General features: G+C 39.9%; 1 pseudogene; it reads right to left on the bottom strand.

The window, feature by feature from the left end:
• Positions 1-5,741: 5,741 nt before the first annotated feature.
• LOC125997741 (uncharacterized) lies at positions 5,742-5,842 on the bottom strand (annotated as a pseudogene).
• Between the last annotated feature and the right edge of the window lie 6,287 nt (positions 5,843-12,129).

Genomic DNA, 12,129 nt, shown 5'->3' with positions numbered 1-12,129 from the left:
AAATTCCAACCATCTGATTAACCTCTTGGATAAGGAACTTAAAATAGCAATATGGAAGATGTTTGTAGAACTCAAAGAAAGCATAGATTGATCTGAACAGAACACAAAGACAGAAATCAGAAAACTCCAAACTGAAATAACAGATCTGAAAAACATGCTAGCTCAACTGAAAACCTCAATGGAAGGTCTCGCCAGCAGGGAAACAGCAGCTCAGTAGAGAATCGGAGTACTGGAAGATGAGATGCAGAAAAACTCAACACAGCAAAAGAACTTGGAAAAGAACCTTAAGACAAAAGAACAGGCAATGTAAAAAGGACTCAAGGAATGCAAACAGATGAAATAGAAGTCTTTGATAAACTCAACAGAAACAACGTAAGAATCACTGGAGTCCCAGAGACCCAGGTAGGAGATCTCCAGGAAGAATCAACTGTCAAAGACATCATCAAAGAGATACTCCCAGAGTTAAAGAATACATAAAATCAAATCCTGCTTGTCCGAAGAGTACCAGCTAAAAGAGACCCAAAGAAAAACACCCCAAGACACATCCTCATTACAATGGCAAATCCCACAGATAGAGTTAGAATACTGAAGGCAGCAAGATCAAAAAAGGAAATTGCATTCAAAGGAACATTCCTAGAGAATTACAGCAGACATGTCACAAGAAACTCTCAAGGCCATAAGACAGTGGTGGGATATTGTGACAAGACTGAAATGAATGCCTCACTGAGAATACTGCACCCAACTTGATTCAAGTTCAGATTTGAAGGAATAATACATAGCTTAATGAATAAATAACAGCTCAGAAATTTCACAGATGAAAAACCAGCCTTAAAGGAAAAATTGACAGGTCTACTTTAAGACAAGAGAGACCAACAAACACAGCAAACTTATCTACAAAGATGGCATGAAATCCTATGACAATCATCTCCCTCAATGTCAATGGACTAAATTCACCAATTAAAAGACACAAAGTGGCAAAATGGGTCAAAAAGATGAATCCAACCTTCTGCTGCCTACAAGAAACACATCTGAATAGTCAGAACAAACATAGACTCAAAATCAAAGGCTGGAGGAAAATCATCCAAGCAAACAACACCCTCAAAAAAGCTGGGGTGGCCATATTAATATCTGATGACACCAACTTTATACTCAGAAAAGTGATAAGGGACAAAGATAGACACTATCTGCAACAGGAAGAAATCAGACTATTAAACATATTAAACATATATGCACCCAATGAGAGAACAGCAAATTATCTAATACAGTTACTGACAAATCTGAAAGAAGAAATCAATAATAAAACAATAATTGTGGGAGACCTCAACACGGCCTTGTCAACACTTGATAGAACAACCAAACTGAAATCTGACAAAAACATACTAGCCCTGAAAAGAGTAATGGAAAGAAAGAGGACTTATATAGGACACTCCATCCCAAGAAAGCTGGATACGCATTCTTCTCCAATGTACATGGGTCATTCTCCAGGATAGACTACATGCTGACACATAAAATATACCTTCATAAAATCAAGAGGATAGAAATCTTGCAGGCTAGCTTTGCTGACCACAAGGCTCTGAAATTAGACGTGAACTACAAAGGCACACAGAAGAAAAACTTTAACAATTGGAAATTAAACATCCTGCTACTGAACAACCAGTGGGTCCGAGAAGGAATCAAAACTTTCCTGGAAACAAATGATAATGAAGACACAGAATCTAGGGGACACAGCAAAAGCGGTCCTGAGAGAAGAATTTATAGCTCTACAAGCACACATCAGAAAGGAAGAAGGGGCATACCTGAATAACTTAATGTCACAGCTCATAAAATTATTAAATAATGAATAACTTAATGTCACAGCTCATAAAATTAGAAAATGACCAACAAAAGGAACCAAAACTAGGGAGACAGAAGGAAATAACAAAGCTGAAAATAGAAATCAATGAAGTGGAAAGCCAAAAAACAATCTGAAAGATCAACGAAAGCAGAAGTTGGTTCTTTGAAAAAATAAACAAGATTGATAGACCATTGGCAAAACTCACAAAGAAAGAGAGAAAGAGATATCTGATAACCCGTATTAGAAATGAAAAGGGGGAGATCATGACAGATATTGCAGAGATCCAAAGGGTAATCAGAGACTAATTTGAGAAACTCTATGCTACTAAACATGAGAACCTAGAAGAAATGGAAAAATTCTTGGAGTCAACTTGATCAAAGACGTGAAGGACCTATACAAAGAGAACTATAAAGCCCTGCTCCAAAAAATAAGAGAGGACACATGGAAATGGAAACACATACCCTGCTCATGGATTGGCAGGATTAACAACATTAAAATGGCAATACTCCCCAAAGCATTATACAGATTTAATGTGATCCCCTTAAAAATACTCATGACGTTCTTCAAAGTAGTGGATCAAACACTTATGAAGTTCATCGGGAACAATAAACACCCTCGAATAGCTAAAACACTCCTAGGGAAAAGTAAAATGGGAGACATTACTTTCCCCAACTTTAAACTGTACTACAAAGTAATAGTTATCAAAACAGCATGGTATTGGCATAAAGACAGACCCTCAGATTAGTGGAATAGGCTTGAAGTTCTCAGACAATGTTCTCCAGACATACAATCACCTAATTTTTGACAAAGGAGCAAGGTATCCTAAGTGGAGCAGGGAAAACCTCCTCAACAAGTGGTGCTGGCAGAAATGGTTAGCCACTTGCAAAAAAGCGAACATATACCCCCAGTTAACATCATGTACGAAGGTAAAATCCAAATGGATTAAAGACCTAAATATCAGACCTGATACCATAAGGTATATAGAACAACACGTCGTTAAAACACTCCATGACATTGAGACTAAAGGCATCTTCAGGGAGGAAACTGCAATTTCCAAACAAGTGGAAGCAGAGATCAACAAATGGGAAAAATTAAGCTGAGAAGCTTCTGCACTTCAAAAGAAATAGTGCCCAGGATACAAGAGCCATGCACCGAGTGGGAGAAACTATTCACCCAACACCCATTAGATAAGGGGCTAGTATCCAAAATATACAGGGCACTGACAGAACTTTACGAGAAAAAAAAAACATCTAATCCCATCAAAAAATGTGGAGAAGAAATGAACAGACACTTTGATAAAAAAGAAATACAAATGACCAAAAGGCACATGAAAAAATGCTCCTAGTCACTAATCATCAGGGAGATGCAAATCAAAACAACGATGAGATACCATCTCACACCACAGAGATTGGCGTACATCACAAAGAATGAGAACAACCAGTGCTGGCAGGGATGTGGAGAGAAAGGAATTCTTATCCACTGCTGGTGGGAATGCCGTGTAGTCCAACCTCTATGGAAAGTGATATGGAGATTCCTCCAAAATCTGGAAATTGAGCTTTCATTTGACCCAGCTATTCCACTCTTAGGGACATATCCTAAGAACACAAGAATACAATACAAAAACCCCTTCCTCACACCTACATTTATTGCAGCACTATTCACAATAGCTAGGTTCTGGAAACAACCAAGATGCCCTTCAACAGACGAATGGCTAAAGAAACTGTGGAGCATATACACAATGGAATATTATGCAGCTGTCAGGAGAGATGAAGTCATAAAATTTTCCTATACATGGATGTACATGGAGTCTATTATGCTGAGTGAAATAAGTCAGAGTGAGAGAGAGAGACTCAGAATAGTCTCACTCATCTATGGATTTTAAGAAAAATAAAAGTCATTTTTGCAACAATCCTCAGAGACAATGAGAGGAGGTCTGAAACCTCCAGCTCAATTCATGAAGCTCACCACCAAGAGTGGTGAGTGCAGTTGTAGAAATAACTACACAGAGAACTATCATAATCATGTGAATGAATGTGGAAACTGGAAAGCCTGTCTGGAGTACAGGTGTGGGTGGGGTGGGATGAAAGAAGATTTGGGACATTGGTGGTGGGAATGTTGCACTGGTGAAGGGGGTGTTCTTTACATCACTGAAACCTAATCACAATCATATGTGTAGTCAAGATGTTTAAATAAAGCAAAAAAAGCATTGAGGAAGTACAGAAGAGTAGTTGGATTTTGTTGGTAGATGAGATATTAGAGGTGAGAGATAAGATGACTGCATGATTTTTTCCATTGTGAATCTTCAATAATCTGTAATATTTTTAGTTTGGTTTTGTTACTATATGCAATTATTATAAATTGCATGTCTTGAAGCAACACAAATTAATTTTCTTACAGGTCTGGAAGTAAGAAGTAAAAATTATTTTTACTGGATTATAATAATTGTCTACAGGGCTTCCCTGATTCTGCAGACTTTCTAATTTAAAGATATTTCTAACTTATAGAGATTCCTGCATTTTTGTTCTTATTTTTGTTTTTTTTTTACTAATATTAGGACTTTATCTCTGTTCAAGGTGCTATACTCCAACCTTTCCTTCTTAATCACCTCATCTTTCTTGACTGTCCCACTCCTTTCACTCTTTCTCTTCCTCCCTCCTTCCCTATCTCTCTGCCTCTATGTGTGTATCTCTCTCCCATCTCCATCCACCCACACAGGCAAGATATATACTGTGCCACTGAGAAACATCCCTGACCCACTATTTTTTCTGTCTTACTCTCAGTAGTATAGAACACCTTGAAATTTGTCTTTTACAAAGATTCATTTTTAATTTGTTCAAAGTTTCCCAGTCCAAAAAAATACAAATATGCATAAAGATCAAACTTGGGCAGTATATTAGGTCCAAAATCATTTCCTTAAAAATGTGCTCATCATGGCAGATGGGTGTTTAAACATAGTAACCCATACGTTTCTCTCAAATTCAACTGAAGGATGATAAGGTTCCAGTTCTAAATATCGGGGATATTTAGACAAATATTCTGGGTCCTTGCACTCTTCAGACTAATGCACAGCAAAATCTTATCTTAGCAATAATATCAGCACTTATTCCTTCCCAAAACACTCTTAACATGTAAAATAAATGCACTTTTAAAGATTACTTGCCTTCTGTTCTTTAAAGATGTCTAGGTCTGTGGAAGTCTATTTTATGTACACAAATTAAAACCTAAACTTCACAACAGTGAATATTCTGGAATCAAACAAACTGTGATTAAATAGTAGCCTCAATCTACCAAAGACACTGGGAAATTCACCTAAGTAATTCTAGTCGTGTTTTACTATCAGTCATATAATGATATTTAGCTAGATTGTATAAGTATTAAATAAAATGATTCATGCAAAGCACTTTATCCTGGAAAGGGAGAATGTAAATTTTTAATCAAGTCCCATATAAAAAAAAGTGCTAGATACAAATTTCTTTTCTTTACCTTAGGTTGGCCTGAAAAAAAAAAATAACCGGCCAGAGACAGACACCCTGAAAAATTAACAAAAGAAACTATTAACTAAACTATTAACAAAAGAAACTATTAACTAAACTATTAACAAAAGAAACTTTTCCAAACTTATCTGTTTCTCTTTCTTCTTGCCTTCATCATTATTTATTGATTAGAAAAGAATGGACTGGGGCCAAAGCCATAGTATAGCATGTAGGCTGTTTGCCTTGCATGCAATTGACCTAGGTTTAAACCTTATCACCTTAGATGGTCCCAAGTCTGCCAGGAATGATTCTTGAGTTCAGAGCTAGGAGTAACTCCTGAGCACAGCTGGATGTGGCCCCAAACCAAACAAAATAAATGCACTGTTGATGCTTTCATTATTTGAAGGGTCCAGTAAGTCTAAAAAAATATTTTTTTAAATATGGAATGCTTCAAGAATTTGCATGTCATCCTTGCACAGGGGCCATGCTAATCTTTGTATCTATCCTTGACTAGAAAGATATTGAGTTAGGTTCTTGCTTTGCATGTACCTACCTGGGTTCAATACCTGGCACTATATATGTAGGTCACTGAGCATCACCAAGAATGATCTCTGAGGACCATGGTGTGCCCCTAAACAAACAAATACTTAATCATGGCACAGCACTGGAGTGGTCCTGGAAGGTGCTGGTCTGACAGTTTGGGGCTCCGCAGGCCATACATGGGGATGTGAATTAAGAATGAGGCTTATATTCTACTACTTATGCTATCCTGCCAGCCAAAGATTTCCTTTTGAAAGAGTCTTAGATTTCTTTAATTTTTTTAAAAGTGTTAAAAATTTTAAAATTTGCGGCTCCCTGTGTGTGACACCAGGCGGGGAAAATCCGCGAAAGTACACCGGCCCAGTGGGGCTCAACTGTGAAAGACTGTGAGTGTGACCTGTCTATGTCTGTCTACTGTCCTCTTGCGTGAAACTCTTGCGAGTGGGGCAAGGAGAGGCTCCAGAAACCTCGCTCGCCCAGACGCCATTTTCAGGGAGGGACTTCAGAGCATAAAAACCGGCTAAGCTTTGCAAAAGCCGGCTCCCTGTGTGTGACACCAGGCGGGGAATATCTGCGAAAGTACACCGGCCCAGTGGGGCTCAACTGTGAAAGACTGTGAGTGTGACCTGTCTATGTCTGTCTACTGTCCTCTTGCGTGAAACTCTTGCGAGTGGGGCAAGGAGAGGCTCCAGAAACCTCGCTCGCCCAGACGCCATTTTCAGGGAGGGACTTCAGAGCATAAAAACCGGCTAAGCTTTGCAAAAGCCGGCTCCCTGTGTGTGACACCAGGCGGGGAAAATCCGCGAAAGTACACCGGCCCAGTGGGGCTCAACTGTGAAAGACTGTGAGTGTGACCTGTCTATGTCTGTCTACTGTCCTCTTGCGTGAAACTCTTGCGAGTGGGGCAAGGAGAGGCTCCAGAAACCTCGCTCGCCCAGACGCCATTTTCAGGGAGGGACTTCAGAGCATAAAAACCGGCTAAGCTTTGCAAAAGCCGGCTCCCTGTGTGTGACACCAGGCGGGGAATATCCGCAAAAGTACACCGGCCCAGTGGGGCTCAACTGTGAAAGACTGTGAGTGTGACCTGTCTATGTCTGTCTACTGTCCTCTTGCGTGAAACTCTTGCGAGTGGGGCAAGAGAGGCTCCAGAAACCTCGCTCGCCCAGGCGCCATTTTCAGGGAGGGACTTCAGAGCATAAAAACCGGCTAAGCTTTGCAAAAGCCGGCTCCCTGTGTGTGACACCAGGCGGGGAATATCCGCGAAAGTACACTGGCCCAGTGGGGCTCAACTGTGAAAGACTGTGAGTGTGACCTGTCTATGTCTGTCTACTGTCCTCTTGCGTGAAACTCTTGCGAGTGGGGCAAGAGAGGCTCCAGAAACCTCGCTCGCCCAGGCGCCATTTTCAGGGAGGGACTTCAGAGCATAAAAACCGGCTAAGCTTTGCAAAAGCCGGCTCCCTGTGTGTGACACCAGGCGGGGAAAATCCGCGAAAGTACACCAGCCCAGTGGGGCTCAACTGTGAAAGACAGTGAGTGTGACCTGTCTATGTCTGTCTACTGTCCTCTTGCGTGAAACTCTTGTGAGTGGGGCAAAAAGAGGCTGCAGAGGAGCACGGCCGCTCCGCTTTGCTACGCGGCCATGCACTCTTTCTAAGGAAAGAACTCCATTGCAACAAGAAGGAAAAATAACATTAAGAACGGCGCTATATCACAGAAGCAAACATTTCTCTCTGGACTGTCTTCTCTGTTGCATGCTCGGGCCTAAGATTTGACCCAGTGTGAGGCTTCATCCACGGAGGACTCCCCTCCCTTAGAGGCAAGTCAGCCCATCCAGAAAGGGAGGAGCCAGAGGAGTGTGCTGCCTACATCATATAGACAATGAATACCACCACAACACGTAGAAAAACCCACAATACAAGTGTGACAATGGGGAAACAACACAGGCCAACATCAGACATAGAGAATGAAGATGACAATTCTGAGGACCAGATAATGACTGACCAACTAATCAACCTCTCAGATAAGGACTTTAGACTAGCAATATGGAAGATGCTCAACAGACTCCAAGAAACCATGGATCGAGTTGAACAGAACACTAATAAGAACCAAGAAAATATGAAGGCAGAAATGACAAAACTCCAAACTGAAATAACATGTCAACTAACAGGACTGAAAAAGTCAGTAAACGAAGTGAATGACAAAATGGATAAGCTCTGGGACAGGGTATCAGAAGCTGAGAATAGACTTGGTACTGTGGAAGATGAGATACATAACAATTCCATACAGCAGGAGAGATTGGACAAAAAACTTAAAGCAAATGAGCAGACAATGGAAAAATTAGTCAAAGAATGGGAACAGAAGAAAATAGAAGTTTATGATAAGATCAACAGAAACAACTTAAGAATCATTGGAGTCCCAGAGACCCAGGAAGAAAATTTCCAGGAAGAATCAATGGTCAAGAACATCATTAAAGAGAAACTTCCAGAGCTAAAGAATATATGTGATCAAATCCTGCATGCCCGAAGAGTACCAACCAAAAGAGACCCCAGAAAAACCACCCCAAGACACATCATAGTCACAATGACAAATCCCACAGATAGAGACAGAATTCTGAAAACATCAAGATCAAAAGGGGAAATCACGTTCAAGCAAGCTTCCCTGAGATTTACAGCAGACCTGTCACCAGAAACACTCAATGCCAGAAAGCAGTGGTGGGATATTGTGACAAGACTGAATGAAATGAATGCTTCACCCAGAATACTATACCCAGCAAAACTCACTTTCCGGTTTGATGGAAGAATACATGGTTTCACAGACAAAAAACAGCTCAGAAACTTCACAGACACAAAACCAGTCTTAAGAGAAAAACTGAAAGACCTAATCTAAGACAAGACTACCCAAAAGACACACCAAATTTTGAAATAAAGATGGCGTTAAATCCCAGGACAATTCTTTCTCTCAACGTCAATGGACTAAATGCACCAGTTAAGAGACACAGAGTGGCTAAATGGATATAAAACTCAATCCAACCTTCTGCTGCCTACAAGAAACGCACCTGAATAGTCAGAACAAACATAGACTCAAAATAAAAGGCTGGAGAAAAATTATCCAAGCAAACAACACCCATAAAAAAGCTGGAGTGGCCATACTAATATCAGATAATGCAAACTTTATACTCAGGAAGGTTGTAAGGGACAAAGACGGACATTTTATATTAATCAAGGGGTACGTAGAGCAGGAAGAATTCACTCTCCTAAACATATATGCACCAAATGAGGGGCCAGCAAAATATTTAATACAACTGTTGACAAATCTGAAAAATAATATCAACAACAACACAATAATTGTGGGGGACCTTAACACGGCTTTGTCAACACTGGATAGGTCAACCAGACTGAAACCCAACAAGAATATACTAGACCTGAGGAGAGAAATGGAAGAAAGAGGACTAGTGGATATATATAGGACACTCCATCCCCAGAAACCTGGATACACATTCTTCTCCAATGTACATGGGACATTCTCCAGGATAGACTACATGCTGGCACATAAAACATACCTCCATAAGATCAAGAGGATAGAAATTTTGCAGACTACCTTCGCTGACCACAAGGCTCTGAAATTATTTGTGAACTCCAAAGGGACTCAGAAGAAACACTTTAACACCTGGAAGTTAAACAGCCTCATGCTCAATAACCAATGGGTCCGAGATGAAATCAAGGAGGAAATCAAAAGGTTCCTGGAAACAAATGACAATAAAGACACAAACTATCAGAACTTATGGGACACAGCAAAAGCAGTACTGAGAGGAAAATTTATAGCTTTGCAAGCACACATCAGGAAGGAAGAAGGAGCTTACCTGTGTAGCTTAATGACACAGCTAATAGAACTAGAAAATGCTCAACAAAAGGACCCAAGAATAGGAAGACAGAAGGAAATAACAAAGCTGAGAGCAGAAATCAACGAAGTGGAAACTCAAAAAACAATCCGAAAGATCAACGAAAGCAGAAGTTGGTTCTTTGAAAAAATAAACAAGATTGATAGACCACTGGCAAACCTAACAAAGAAAGAGAGAGAGAGAAACTTGATAACTCGTATCAGGAATGAAAAAGGAGAGATCACTACTGATATGACAGAGATTCAAAGGGTAATCAGAAACTACTTTGAAAAACTCTACGCCACTAAAAATGAGAACCTGGAAGAAATGGATAAATTCTTGGACTCTTATAATCTTCCACGGTTGAAGGAAGAGGATGTAGCATATCTAAACACCCCCATCACCATTGATGAAATTAAAACAGTAATCAAATGTGTGCCCAAAAACAAAAGCCCAGGTCCAGATGGATTCACTAATGAATTCTATCAAACTTTCCAAGAGGAACTACTGCCAATCTTGGCAAGACTCTTTCATGAAATTGAACAAACAGAAACACTTCCAAATAGCTTTTATGAAGCCAACATCACCTTGATACCTAAACCAGACAGAGATGCTACCAAAAAAGAAAATTACAGACCAATATCACTGATGAATGCAGATGCAAAGATCCTCAACAAAATCCTGGCAAATAGGATTCAATGCCTCGTTAAGAAGATCATCCACTACGATCAAGTAGGTTTCATCCCAGGAATGCAAGGCTGGTTTAACATCCGTAAATCTATCAACATAATACACAACATCAATAACAAGAAAAATAAAAACCACATGATCATATCAATAGATGCAGAGAAAGCATTTGATAAGTTCCAACACCCATTCTTGATCAAAACTCTCAGCAAGATGGGAATGGAGGGAACCTTTCTCAATATAGTGAAGGCCATCTACCACAAGCCAGTGGCAAGTATTATCCTCAATGGAGAAAAACTGAAAGCCTTCCCTCTAAATTCTGGCACAAGACAAGGCTGTCCTCTCTCACCACTCCTATTCAACATAGCACTGGAAGTACTTGCTATAGCGATTAGGCAAGAAAAGGATATCAAGGGAATCCAGATAGGAAAGGAAGAAGTCAAGCTCTCACTGTTTGCAGATGACATGATACTCTACTTAGAAAACCCTAAAGACTCTATCAAAAAGCTTCTAGAAACAATAGACTCATATAGCAAGGTGGCAGGCTACAAAATGAACACACAAAAATCAATGGCCTTTCTATATACCAATAGTACTAAGGATGAAATGGACATTAAGAAAACAACCCCACTCACAATAGTGCCACACAAACTCAAGTATCTTGGAATCAACTTGACTAAATATGTGAAGGACCTATACAAAGAAAACTATAAAACTCTGCTCCAAGAAATAAGAGAGGACACACGGAAATGGAAACGCATGCCCTGCTCATGGATTGGCAGGATTAACATCATCAAAATGTCAATACTCCCCAAGGCATTATACAGATTTAATGCCATCCCTCTAAAGATACCCATGACATTCTTCAAAGAAGTGGATCAGACACTTTTGAAATTCATTTGGAACAATAAACACCCTCGAATAGCTAAAGCAATCATTGGGAAAAAGAATATGGGAGGAATTACTTTCCCCAACTTTAAACTGTACTACAAAGCAACAGTTATCAAAACAGCATGGTATTGGAATAAGGATAGGTCCTCAGATCAGTGGAATAGGCTTGAATACTCAGAAAATGTTCCCCAGAAATACAACCACCTAATTTTTGATAAAGGAGCAGGAAATCCTAAATGGAGCAGGGAAAGCCTCTTCAACAAGTGGTGTTGGCACAATTGGATAGCCACATGCAAAAAATTAAACTTAGACCCCCAGCTAACATCATGTACAAAGGTAAAATCCAAATGGATTAAAGACCTCGATATCAGCCCCAAAACCATAAGATATATAGAACAGCACATAGGCAAAACACTCCAGGACATTACAGGCATCTTCAAGGAGGAAACTGCACTCTCCAAGCAAGTGAAAGCAGAGATTAACAGATGGGAATATATTAAGCTGAGAAGCTTCTGCACCTCAAAGGAAATAGTGCCCAGGATACAAGAGCCACCCACTGAGTGGGAGAAACTATTCACCCAATACCCATCAGATAAGGGGCTAATCTCCAAAATATACAAGGCACTGACAGAACTTTACAAGAAAAAAACATCTAACCCCATCAAAAAATGGGGAGAAGAAATGAACAGACACTTTGACAAAGAAGAAATACACATGGCCAAAAGACACATGAAAAAATGTTCCACATCACTAATCATCAGGGAGATGCAAATCAAAACAATGATGAGATACCACCTCACACCCCAGAGAATGGCACACATCACAAA

This window comes from Suncus etruscus, chromosome 19, assembly GCF_024139225.1.
Source record: "Suncus etruscus isolate mSunEtr1 chromosome 19, mSunEtr1.pri.cur, whole genome shotgun sequence".
Classification (NCBI taxonomy): Eukaryota; Metazoa; Chordata; class Mammalia; order Eulipotyphla; family Soricidae; genus Suncus; species Suncus etruscus.
This window is presented reverse-complemented; position numbering and strand designations above follow the sequence as displayed.